This window comes from Pinus tabuliformis, chromosome 3_1 (genome assembly GCF_031772625.1).
Source record: "Pinus tabuliformis cultivar Carrire ecotype Pingquan chromosome 3_1, CPIR1, whole genome shotgun sequence".
In the NCBI taxonomy this organism is placed as follows: domain Eukaryota; kingdom Viridiplantae; phylum Streptophyta; class Pinopsida; order Pinales; family Pinaceae; genus Pinus; species Pinus tabuliformis.
Window position 1 is genome coordinate 107,256,784 of NC_142301.1, and position 14,109 is coordinate 107,270,892.

Below are 14,109 nucleotides of genomic sequence, written 5' to 3' on the forward strand. Positions count from 1 at the left end.
GTTCAAGTCCAACTTCTTCTCTAAGTTCTACAAGGAAGGTAAGAAGATTGAGTGATATTTATCAGAGGAGTGAAAATCAAGCACATGAAAAAAGCCAAACAGGTGAGATAGTTAATTTTGCTTTATTAGCCAAGGCTGATTTTGAACCATCATGTTTTGAAGATGCATGTACTAATGAGGTTTGGATGCAAGCGATGCAAGAAGAGATGGATTGCATTCAAAGGAATGACACTTGGAAGTTGATAGAGCTTCCACATGACAAGAAAAATATTGGCACCAAATGGGTCTATAAGACTAAATTTAACAGCGATGGGAGTGTTGAAAGACATAAAGAAAGATTAGTTGCTAAAAGATTCACACAGAAGTATGGAATTGATTATGAAGAGACATTTGCACCAATAGCAAGACATGAGACTATTAGAATGTTGATTTCATTAGCAGCTCAGAAAAAATGGAGAATACATCGTATGGACATGAAAAGTTCCTTCTTGAATGGGTACTTAGAAGAAGAAGTATATGTGGAGTAGCCACAAGGTTCTGAAGTGGAAGGAAAGGAGAATAATGTCTACAATTTGATGAAGGCTTTGTATGGCCTCAAGCAAGCGCCAAGAGCATGGTATGCTGGGATTGATGGATACTTTCAGGAAAATGGCTTTCAGAGAAGTAAGAGTAATCCTACTCTTTACTACAAACAAGAAGGTATTGATATTATAAGCATAAGTTTGTATGTTGATGATCTATTGTATATGGTTAGTAGTTCTAAGATGAATGATAAATTCAAAGTTGCTATGATGAATGAATTTGAGATGAAATATCTACGCATAATGAAATATTTTCTAGGAATGGAAGTTTATCAAAGTAAAGATGATATTTTCATTTGCCATACAAAGTATGCACATGATATGCTAAATAAATTTGATATGCTTGATTGTAATCCATCCCTTACTCCAAGTGCTCATGGAGAGGTGTTATGTAGAGATGATGGTGCTGATTTAGTTGATGAGAAAACTTACATAAGTATTGTGGGGAACTTGATATTTCTAACCCACATAAGGCCTGATATTACATATTCAGTTTCACTTGTTTCAAAGTATATGACAAATCCATCTTAAATACATATGAAGGCAGCCAAGAGGATTTTAAGGTATGTGAAAGACACTAAATTTTGGTATTCATTACTACTCATCTGAAAAGTTCAATCTTGTTGGATTTAGTGATTCAAATTGGGGAGGTAGCCTTGATGGCCGTAAGTCCAAATCTGGAAATTGTTTCTCTTTTGGTTATGGTTTGATTACATGGAGCTCAAAAAAACAAAGCATTGTTGCCCTCTCATCCACAAAAACGGAGTATGTTGTAGTTACCTCAGCGGGTACACAAGCTCTTTGGCTTAGAAAATTTTTGGAAGAAATTGGAGAAAAACAAATTTAGCTTACGGTGATTTATTGTGATAATGTAAGTGCCAACAAGTTAGCAAAGAATCCAGTTCATCATAGCAGGACAAAGCATTTTGACATAAAATATCACTTCATTAGAGATTTGGTGCAGAGGAAGGATATTGAATTGAAGCATATAAATACTCAGCATCAGCGAGCAGATATCTTCACCAAAGTAGTTGCAAAAACTCAATTTTTGGCACTACGAGATAAGATAGTAAATCCTCATTAATCATTAAGGGGGAGTGTTGGGAATAATTCTTAATTAGTTATGTAAATTGCTGACAAATTAGTCAGCAAATTTTGTGTTCTGTGCAAAATTAAGGTAGCAAATTGTTAAAGTGGTCAGTGCTAGGAATTAGTTGTAGCGCCAGTAGATTTGTTTCAGAATTTATTGATAATCATTTCAGTAATAATTTTATTATATAAGAATTCAGTTAATGGTTCAATTAATATATGAGATTTACAACAGTTTTTAGCTCACACAATCACTGTGTTTTATTTGTTTTATTTTTTTTATATATGTATTTTTCTTCATAGTTATGTTGGCTTATCCACTGGCTTAAATAAGTCATTGCATATTCTACAGAAGATCCAAATTATCATTAAAGCACTGGGAGGAGGACTTAGAATCACCTTCGTCATCGTCAGAGGACTTGGAGTCGATGGAAGATATTGAAGACTATGAAATTGGAAAGTTTTATTCCTCGTCGAAGGAAGAACAATCGAAGGATATGGTAATGGATGCGTAAAACACATTATGTCATCATTTTTTAATGAGATTTTGTAACTACTTGTATGCGATATTTTGTGTTGTATTACGCTACTACCATGATATGATATAATTTTATAGTAAAATACTTTTACTAATTTAATTATTATATGTTTGGATGTTTTTGATACATATCTTATAATCTTAATATATATATTTTTAAAATTTTTAAATATTTAATTTATATAAATTATTATTTTCTAATTTTATTTTGCAAAAAGAAATGGACTTACAAAATGGTGAAAACATTAAAATTTGGTCAAAACAATAAAATTCAGAATTTTTTTGGTCTAAACATTGAATAATTTGCAAGCAATTTTTGGTCTTTGTAAAACTGCATCTATTTAATATGTTATTTAATTTGATTCATTGTTAACATGTGATTATCAAATCCCAAATAACTCCAAAATAGAATGGTGAAATGACAAAAATATTGTTGTTTTATTAAAGCCATTTGAATTCATAGATCATTGTCGCATTTAGTGTGACTTTTAATCATAATAATTGATACTTAATTACTACCGGAGGAGAGGTTCACCTTTAAAGTTATTAAATTTATTGCTAAAAATTTAGCATAAAATACTGAATGCATAAATGGCTTATAATAATTCTATGGTATATAAAAATGTGTTTATTAATTTAGATGGGTTGATATCTAATTTTTATGTAAAATAGTGTAGAGAGAAAATAAGGAGAATTGGAATATGAAGAGACATTGGAGATCAATCCCAAGAGTATCTCCCTTCATGTATATATCTACGATCAACGTTAATGCGAAAACACAATTAGTTTTGAAGAGATTCCTCTTGACCTGACATGGTATCAGAGCATAGGTTCCAATCTCTATTTTTGGCTTCCTTTCTGTCCTTGTAACTCCCTTCTAACATTTCTTTGGAAGTGTGTCATATCTACTAATCTCTTCCATTATTCTCTGTCCCTTCACATTTTATCTAACTGTGTGTTAATTCCAATTCCATGCATTCTATTCGAACAGTTGTTGCATTGAATTACTGCCTGAAGAGGTCGAATGCGCGATTACATTTCAATAAAGTTTGAGCATGGCATGTGAGGGGTACCTTTGTTCTGGTAGTTAACACATTGAAGTCGAAGGTTTTGTGGCTGGTCTGCACGCCACTTGGTATGTTTGTATCGACTACCCTTCCGTTGTACCATATAACGTTGCAAACCACCATACGCCGCAATAATACTACCACTTCAATTATCCTCTCCCAATGTCTCTTACCACCGTTGTTTTAAGAACGTTATAATTGGCATACGTATTGGTTTTCCCCTCGGTCGAGCTCGTGGTGCAACGAGAGATATACCACTGCATACCACCCATCATGGCCCCGTCAACCGCCTCCTCCATACCACATATCGATCACCATACCACTTCTTCCCTCGTACGTTAAATAGCTAACCCAATTACATATCACCTTTGGTATACTCCTCCCCTATATCATATCACCTCTGGTATCACATTACTTCGACAATCTTAATATACGATGAATGGTATTACGTAACATTGAATGGAATTACCTTTGGTGACATTTTGTGGTGGCCGAAATTCATAATATATCACATATATATTAGCACAGTTACATTTTCCGCCTCACCTCCCCTTCCCCATATACGACCTTTCCCATATAACAAATTTTTCATATATATATATATATATATATATATATATACCAGAAGTGCAAATTTTTTTACAGTATATTTCAAGCAACGTACATTTTTTACACAGTACATAGATTTTAAAATGCATTCACTAATATCAATTGTTGGAGTAGTTCTCTACGGAAAAGAGAACTAACCTAAATAGTCAAGGAAGATAAAACACACTCATTTTCAATGAGTTGTGGAAAGGAGTTTGTGAAGGAGAAAGAGATAATGCACCTCCAAAGCCCACTTCAGATAAGAAGATTTCCATTTGGGAAAATAAAAACAAGGCCTATGTCTTGATCACAGCATCAGTAAATGAAAAGGTGAGTCGCCATATTTCACCATTTTCAAATTCTTTTGAAGCCTTAAAGAAGTTGAAGAAACTATATGACTCACACTCTGAACTTAAAGTTTTCCAATTGATGATTAAATTGTTTAGTGTTGAATTAAAAAATGATTACCCTCTTGCTTTAGCATCAGAAGTAAGATCCATTATGCATGATATGAAAACCACTAGTGTTGAAATAAAAATTCCTCTCATAGCTTGTGTCAAGGCACTATATCCCACTTATTCACATTATCTTGAGTCATTGCAAGCAAATGGAAACTTAAAGGAGATCACCTTTGACTCCATTGAGAAAAAGTTCGTTGAAAGAGAGAATAATTTTGGGAAGAAGCCAACTCCTCAATCTTCTGAAGAAGCTATTGTTGTTGGGAAAAGTATCCATTCGGAATGCCCCTATCCCACTCTAAGGTGTGATAGTGCCTTAGCAACAAACAAGGAAACTTATTTGAGTATTTCTTCTTTATGAAATGTAAATGAGGAGAAAGGATGTAACTAACCTGTGTCTTCCGCTAGTTTGTTGATCCAATCACTCCTCTCTTCAGTGGCTCTCAGCTCCTTGCTCCTTCACCGGCCCAGCTTCACCGAATTCCTGCAAGATCACAAGAGAGAGAAACGACACGAAGATACAGATATACATTCATAAAAAGCTCAAGATCAGATTAAGCTAAACATGTAAGCATAACAAAACATCATTGATACACAGCATGTAGGAGAAACTCAAATAGTTTATTGATAGAATAAGAAAGTCCAAGAGGAGATACAACCAAGTGAGTTCCGATCCAGCATCTACCTCCCAGCAAAGGAATCCCTTCCTCTCCTCCAACAAAGCATAAATCACCCAATGTGCTAATCTCAATCTCAAACCAACAGCAATTCTCTGCAAAGTACAAAATTCCAGCCTCCTGAACCTCTGGGTGAGAGATCCATATATAGATGTAAGCAGAGAGGATGAGTCAGCTTATGTTTTGACTTGTGGCTTCTCTCTGTCAGTTCTTGCTTCCACTTGGAGGTTGAGAGCCTCTTACTCATCACTAGTCGAATTCATTGAGGCAAGTGTCATTGGAGAAGATTCTGGAAGCTTCCATGGTCTTTCCACCTCGTTGAATGAACTTGCCATTTGTCATTTCCCGCTCAGCGCACCCTGGTAGTGCTTCCACCTGCGTTGCAGTGCACCTAGCCAATGTAGCCTCTGCATTTCAACGCAGGCAGCTAGTGGAGCCTCTGAATTGATCCTGAATTGACTGTTTCTGAGTGGTTTTTGGTGGAGAACTTCTGGGAGAAGCTGTCATTGGTTGACCTTGTTCCTTTAGGGGCAGGAACAACTCTTTTAGGGACTTTGGATCCCTTGGATTATGGACATTTCATGCTCAATGCTGTAAGGCACAAAAAAGTCTATAACAGTTGCCCCCTAAAGTATGAGGTCGTTTATCGGGTGAAATGCTTTATTAGGAGGATCCGAAGTTCTTCCAATGCTGGGAAGAGACCTGTAATAAGATACAATACAATACATTATTTTTCATACTGTTTTCATGATCTAGCTGAGGCGGGCATTCCCATGCTCAGCTTTATAAATTCATTTTGATGTACATAGGACAGACAATCGTCTGATGGTAGACTGATGAATGAAATCATCATCCTTTTGGTAGGATGATTATCTGTGCTGCAATGCTGTACATGTCAATGTCTTTATTTTCCCTGAATATATATCGCAGCCCGGATGGATGAAACTAGATCCGGGGTCTTCAATCTCGTCCGATCTTTACTCTAAGTACAAGTCGATCCATGTGAGAAATGTTCTGAAGTCGAACATGGAAAGACATCGCTTGATTACCAGTCAATGATGTAAACCGTTAACAAGCGCGAGAGGAATCACCGATAATGATAATGACCCTCAAGGTACTGCAGTACAATTCACGTGGTGTGAATAAAGGACTTGGCGTCGAACACCACGCAAAATCTTTCGGTCAAAGGTCATTGATGTATACCTGTCGCCGGAAGTGAAAAACTTGCCATTGAAGCATGCAAGCTTCAAAGTACTGAAGGGGGTGTTCCTAGATCAACTTCTTGGATAATGAGCTGATGTCGACAAGAAGTGATCCGTCAAAGGAGGGCCTTGATGTATCCCACATCAGTGACACGGAACGGAGCAAATGATTTTGATGGAGGTGAAAACGATCTGATGATATACGGTTCAGGGTGGCGGTCATGAAAGAATGAAGGATAATGTATGGTAGTGGATGGGACACGGTTGACTTCTCTGGATGACTTCTCTTGAACATATCGACGACACTTGTGTGATGGATTGGTAGCATTTACCCCAAAGGTGGATGGTATGGTGAGACCATGGCAATGTGACAGGTGAATGAAACAACCCAACCCGACTCAGGCACAGAGTGGAAGTGTCATGTTCAAGAGCGACTTGCTACCAATAAAGTTCTTTGAGTTTCTTCCCAATTTTTCCCCAGTCATTGCTGACCAGTACCTCTTTATTTTTGTCAAGCTTGAGGAGGATAACATATGCTTGTTCTATAATTTGCCCTTCGGGCAAACCCATCGCTATGTTTTAACGAGCCTAGCGATAGTGAAACTCGTTCTCGTCTAAAGACAAGTTTGTCGCTATTTAATGTTTTTAATGAGTCTAACGACAAAGATAACTCGGTCCTTTTCATTTTTAGAGAGTCTGAAAAGGTACGTAAAGTCAACTCCGAAAGTCTTTTTTCGTCATCTAATCCCTTAAGTCCGAAAAAGTATAAAACAATACAGAAGGGATGAATTTTCGATAGTTTTAACGAGCCGAACAAAACAAGCGCTCGATCTTTTTGTGCAATAATCCCTCAGGTCCAAAAAGATTAAAATCTAAAGGATGGATAGCACTTCCGGTCGCTTTAACGAGCTGGAAGGCCAAAACTCGGCAATCTTTTCATATTTTACGAGTCAGATGAAAAGAGCTTAAAGAAGACTCGTCTTTTGAGGAACGAGTGATAAAACGGGTAGCAGCTGATTCCAGGTAAGGGTTGGAATTTTCCAATCACGGCAGTGTCACAAGGATGGCTAGTGAAATTACTCTTCGCAGCTGTTCCTCAAAATGGGTAAACAATCAATATGGAGGTGAATGATCGGCCAATGGAAAAGTGGAGGTGACGGTGCAAACACGACCAAGGCTTTAGTTGCTGATAATGTTACATTCACGGTGGTTATTTACCGGAGGGTAGTTCATTTTTTAACGAGCTTAAACGCGGAAAAACACTGCTCGGTCTTATGTTTATTTTTTAACGAGCATGAACTATGTGCTAAAACTGCTCGATTAATCCAGTCATATGATAAGAATGTCTCATGTAAGATGCCATTTTTTATGGAGCTTGCGCCTTACAAAGCTTTGCTCCGGAATCCTTTCTTTATGCAAGTTAGGAAACGACTAACCCAAAAAACAGATAAATAATCGCTCTTTGCTTGCACTCCAAAAGGTTTGCATGCCCCCAGGTATAAAGTACGATTTCAAGGTTACCTCTCAATTTGCAGATAAAACATTTGTTCTACCAGGAAAGGCCTACCTCTTTCAGGTTACCAAAGATTGTCTCATTTGCGCAGCAAACAAAACACTTCTTCGGCGATGTCTACCGAGATAGACAAAGGTGAGTGACAACGAGCGCCAAACACATAACTTTGACAAAAGAATCTTATTCTAGAATAACCCCTCTTCCAAGACGGACGGGGTACAGACTAGTCATATTCTCCAGCGGAAACCTACCCTATACCCAAATTTTTCCTGCCGAAGTAGACCAGGACGCATGCCCCCTGGGTTCCAGTCATATCCTTCCAAATTACTCGCGCTCATCGGGAGGACGGACCGTGGGTTGAGACATTTCTTGCGTGAAGAGACCATTTAGGGATGGTATATGACTATTTGCGATGCGTGATCCAGGAAATGAAAGCTGGTCCACAAGCTTGACCACTCTTCCTTCGTGCGGAAAACACATTACTCTAAAGAGTGAGGAGACGATGGCTCCCATGCAATATATATAGTCTCGTCCAAGGAGTAGGTTATAATCCAGGGGTCCTTGAACGACCATCACGTTCATTTGAACGGTCTTCCCTTTCAATGTGATAGGCACATTGGGGAGGATCCCTAAAGGTCCACTGGTTCCTTTATCAAAGCCTGTTAGAATTCTCATTTCAGGCAAAAGTGCTGGCGAACCAAGCGCTTTCCAAGAAATAGAGGAAAGGATACTCACAGATGCCCCCTCATCAATGATGGTGCCAGCCATGATCATTCTGTATATTTGGACGATAATTCTGAATGGTATGCTTGCTGGCAAACGGGGTCTGCCTAGTTGGTTCCAGTTGAAGGAGACAACTAGGTTGCTTGGTGGTGGGACCGAGTAGACGGCCTGGTATCGCTCTGACGAACTCCCTTCCTGCGATAAAGGAATGGGGGGATTGCCCCCGTGCTCATCGGAGTCTGTGTTGATGAAGAGAATTTGGATGGTGTCATCTTTATCCTCTTCAGTGACTGTATCATTCGAAGATAAATCCTCTGAAGGCAAGACCGGGTCAACTGCCGCTTCGACCTTTTGACTTTCGTCGGGTATGGATTCAGCTGGTTCATCTTCAATGACCGGCGCTTCAGCTGACCACTTGAGCGGGCCAGCTGGATTTTCAACTAACGAAGGACTCGGCAAGAGTTTTTTATATCCAGGAGGAAGTCGTAACGGTGAAACCGGACGATCATCCAAAACTCTTCTCGCTTCGTCTAAGAAGGGACAACGGTGGATGGTGTGATTGCCTTCGCACAGTCTACAGGGAGATCTAGCTCTCCCTTTTTGTCCAAGGACTTCACTTTCGCTAGTTGACGGTGTGCATTCAACATGGCTATCAGAGGTTGATGCCACCGGATTGTGCAAACGGGGAGACCAGTCCCTTAGTATCCGAGGGATGCAGGGACAATCTCTGTGGAAATGGTCTCCCTTGCATATGACACATGGCGATTTAGACCTAGTCAGTGCTGTGTGTGGATTTTTGTCAGACGACACTTGTTTGCCCCCAGTCGCTTTTGGCTCCTTCTTCTTCTTCTCTTTCTTCTTCTTTTCCTTCTTCTCCTTAGGAACTTGGTTTTTTGTTTTACCAGTTCCGTCAAGCGAAGAGGAAGGAGGAGAGGAAAAATTAGAGGAAGTAGAAGGCTGGTGGGTAACTCTGGACTGGTCTAACTGTTGATTCGACTGTTCAGGAATAGTGGTGTTTTGAACGACATTGGTTGAGAAGAGCCAGGCCGGCAAGCCAATTGTCAGTCCTGGAAGCGACAATGTGGCCATATGGAGCGCACCAACATCTCCCCAAGAGGAGAAGGGACTAGGATTTCCACTAAGGGGAATTCCTTGGTTGGTGGGCTCCATTTTCTCAACCTAAAGATCAACGCAGGAAAAAAAGGGTATGAATATTCCGTTTAAAATAAATTTTAACGACGCTTAGACACAACTTGCTTTTTCAATTTTAAAGAGTCGAGAAAAAGCAAAAGATGACTCTAGTCTCCTTCGATGTTTTAACGAGCCTGAAGTGACAAATGCTCGGATGGACTTTTTCCGTTATAGAGTTTGAAAAAGGCCAAAAGGAACTGCTTTGGAGTTCTAGGTAGAGGGTGTGCCAAACTTTTCGCAAAACCGCAGAATACTTTTTAAGGTACGGGCGGTCAATCTTCCCGAATGCTGTGTTCACTGCATTGCGATCAGTAGGGCGGCCGACACAGCTTCCTATGGATAAAGGTTTTATTCCTATAGGGGTCTCCCAATATATACTCGACGGTACGTGGGAGCACAATCCGTACTAGCGCTATCGTCTCTCACGAGGAATCACCCAACCATCAGCGAGATCGACAGTCACCAAGTTTTACGACGCCGGAACACGTCTCTAGCCTAGACCTCTATGTTGTGCGTTAAGTTACAAAGCGTTGTTAAGTTCATTCAATTTATTTTAGGTTGATCTTTCTTAGAAGTTTGCCTTTTTGGATCACCACGAGATGTATGATACAATTCCTAAATGCAGTCTAAAGATGATAAGCAAGCTTTTATATCTTTTCAACAATGAAAATCCTAGCTACAAGGGGAAAAGAAAGACACAATCTTTTCTCAAAGAGCATAGAGCACACCGTAAATGCACTTTTCCTAAATCAACATACAAACTGTCAGAATGCAAATGCACATATGCATGTATTTGTTTTCGCTTTCTTAATATTGATGCCTAAAAAGAAAGCTGTTGTACAAATTTGAATTCGATTTCAAGTGAAAACATAAACAAGTTTCTTTTTGAAAACAAAAAGACGATTACGACACTTTATGATTTTGAAGTAAACACTTGTTTCGACACTAGAAATGCATAAATTCAAACCAAAAGACAAAAGTAAAAGCGTAATCAACTATGAACAGCAAACAAACTCACTCCTAAGATCAAAACGACACTTACGACAGGTCTAGATCTAAGGGCGACAGTATGACTAGTTTACTTTTGTAATGGGAAACTACAAATGATGTAACAAATACACAAAGAACAAATACAGTTTCTTTATACAACTGAGGCAGAATTGAGGCAAAGAAAAGGGGTTTCAGATAGGTACACTGACTGATAACAGGCTGCAAAAAACAGAGATAAAACTGAGCAAAAGGAAGCAGGGAACCACAGCTGCACAAGGCAAGGGCTGATCAGCGCACCCTCAGCACAGAGAAACTGAACTTCAGCGCAGGTATCCTTCACGGGACCTGCGTTGAAATGCAGAACCTCTTCACAGAGTCTGCGCTGAAGCAGAAACGAGAATTGTCTCTGGGTTCTGGGTCACGGTTTGCAGTTTAATCTACAGTTTTTGGCCGGATAAAAGCTATCAATTAGGTACAATTAGGAGGATGATTTAAAGGAGGACTAAGATCTATCACAAAGGGCTGTTAGAGCACTTGTGGATCAATTTGTTCAGATCATAAAAACAGGCCCAGTGAATGGACTAGAGTCACAGATCTCTACTTTGCATTTGAAAATGGCAAATGCATTTCGATTCGGCACTCCTGAGTTTATGAGAAGAACAACAATAGAAACACAAATAAACTAACAAGATACTCTCCCCAGCGGAGTCGCCAATTTGTTGTTGGGAAAAGTATCCATTCGGAATGCCCCTATCCCACTCTAAGGTGTGATAGTGCCTTAGCAACAAACAAGGAAACTTATTTGAGTATTTCTTCTTTATGAAATGTAAATGAGGAGAAAGGATGTAACTAACCTGTGTCTTCTGCTAGTTTGTTGATCCAATCACTCCTCTCTTCAGTGGCTCTCAGCTCCTTGCTCCTTCACCGGCCCAGCTTCACCGAATTCCTGGAAGATCACAAGAGAGAGAAACTACACGAAGATACAGATATACATTCATAAAAAGCTGAAGATCAGATTAAGCTAAACATGTAAGCATAACAAAACATCATTGATACACAGCATGTAGGAGAAACTCAAATAGTTTATTGATAGAATAAGAAAGTCCAAGAGGAGATACAACCAAGTGAGTTCCGATCCAGCATCTACCTCCCAGCAAAGGAATCCCTTCCTCTCCTCCAACAAAGCATAAATCACCCAATGTGCTAATCTCAATCTCAAACCAACAGCAATTCTCTGCAAAGTACAAAATTCCAGCCTCCTGAACCTCTGGGTGAGAGATCCATATATAGATGTAAGCAGAGAGGATGAGTCAGCTTATGTTTTGACTTGTGGCTTCTCTCTGTCAGTTCTTGCTTCCACTTTGAGGTTGAGAGCCTCTTACTCATCACTAGTCGAATTCATTGAGGCAAGTGTCATTGGAGAAGATTCTGGAAGCTTCCATGGTCTTTCCACCTCGTTGAATGAACTTGCCATTTGTCATTTCCCGCTCAGCGCACCCTGGTAGTGCTTCCACCTGCGTTGCAGTGCACCTAGCCAGTGTAGCCTCTGCATTTCAATGCAGGCAGCTAGTGGAGCCTCTGAATTGATCCTGAATTGACTGTTTCTGAGTGGTTTTTGGTGGAGAACTTCTGGGAGAAGCTGTCATTGGTTGACCTTGTTCCTTTAGGGGCAGGAACAACTCTTTTAGGGACTTTGGATCCCTTGGATTATGGACATTTCATGCTCAATGCTGTAAGGCACAAAAATGTCTATAACAGCTATGTGTCTTATATATAGGGAGAATAATCATGCACAAGATTATTCTAGAGGAATAGGTGGCCGAAGATGATGAAGAAATTTTAAAGGCAGGGGGGCACACAATTCCAAGGAGAAAACTCTGATCTTCATTGCATACAATGCAATAGAGATGGACATGATTCATCCACATGTAAGTTCTCTTGAGACAACATTAAGCAGTAAAGAAATGAAGGCAAAGGTAAAACCAATGACAAAGGGAAAGGTAAAGCACCCAAATCCACTCACTATGTTGTGACACATTGTAATAATTGAGTAACTTAAGACTTGTTTAATGCTTAACTTGCTTCTTGGAAAAAATAATTAGTTGCTTGATCAGGGCTTGGCACCATCAGGCTCAAATTGCCTAGTCCTCCAAACTTTTTTCTACATGATGTTATATATATCCTGGCGCTGAGGAGAAACTTGTTGTCTTTGGTCCACAACCACCAACAAAGACACTTCATTCATATGTTTGATAGCAAGGTTGAGGTAGGAAAAACCTTAGATCGCTCACTTGTCATGACAGGGATAGAAGGAGGACTTATGAAGCTGCAAGGAACCTCTTCTCGTGCAGAAAACTTCTCATACGGTTCTCATTATGATAAAGGTACATTTCCATCAAGTATTTTATGGCATGCTAGATTTTGACACTTGAATTATGACAACCTTTGTATGTTGAAGAAAAATGGTGTCACTAGTTTGCCTACAATTCCTAGGAAACTTAAACAATGTGATGCTTGTATCTTAGGAAAGAACAACAAACAATGTTTTCATGATTCACATTCCAAAGCACATAGAAAAAATGAAATTATTCATTCAGACTTATGTGGCCCAATGCTTGTTCCTTCTACAAATGGAAATAAATATATGATGACATTTATTGATGACTACACTAGAATGTGTTGGGTTTATTTATTAAAGAACAACCTGATGTTTTTGAAACATTAAAGAATTTTCATGTATAGATTGAAAATGATGCACAATCTCATATTGGTTCTATTTGCATTGATAATGGAAAAGAATACACTTCAAATGAATTTGAAAACTATCTTCGCCAACATGGGATCAAACATCAAACCACTGTGCCTTATAATCCCCAACAGAACAGAGTCGTTGAAAGAATGAACGAGACAATTTTAAACACTGTACCTTCCATGATGTTTTTCAAAAATGTTAAATTGATGTTTCAAGCCAATGGAGTTCTATGTGATGTGCATGTAAATAATAGGTGTCCATATAATGCTATTAAAAGCAACACTCGCTATGAAATGTGGTACGTGGCCACATTTCTTCAGTAAAGCATCTCAGGGTCTTTGGTTCCCACTGTTATGCCTTGATACCTAAGGAACAAAGAAACACACTTGGTGCAAGGAGTCGCAAGTGTATCTTCATGGGGTACTCAAATCCCTACAAAGAATATCATCTTTATGATAAAGTTAATAAGAAATGTGTAGTATCTAAATATGTGATATTTCTTGAATCATCCAAGATTGACAATCTTGTTGAGCGACACCTTGATCGTTTAGATAAATTCAAACATGTAAAATATTTTCAAGAATTTGATAATGAGATTCCACATCTTGAAGGGGAGACTCCTATACTCGAACAATCTGTAGAATCTTCTTTTGAAGCACTGTCTTCCCCACATTAAGCTCTAACCATTGATGACACTTTGAGTGATGTGATTAACAAAATTGAGAGACTGAATCTTGATT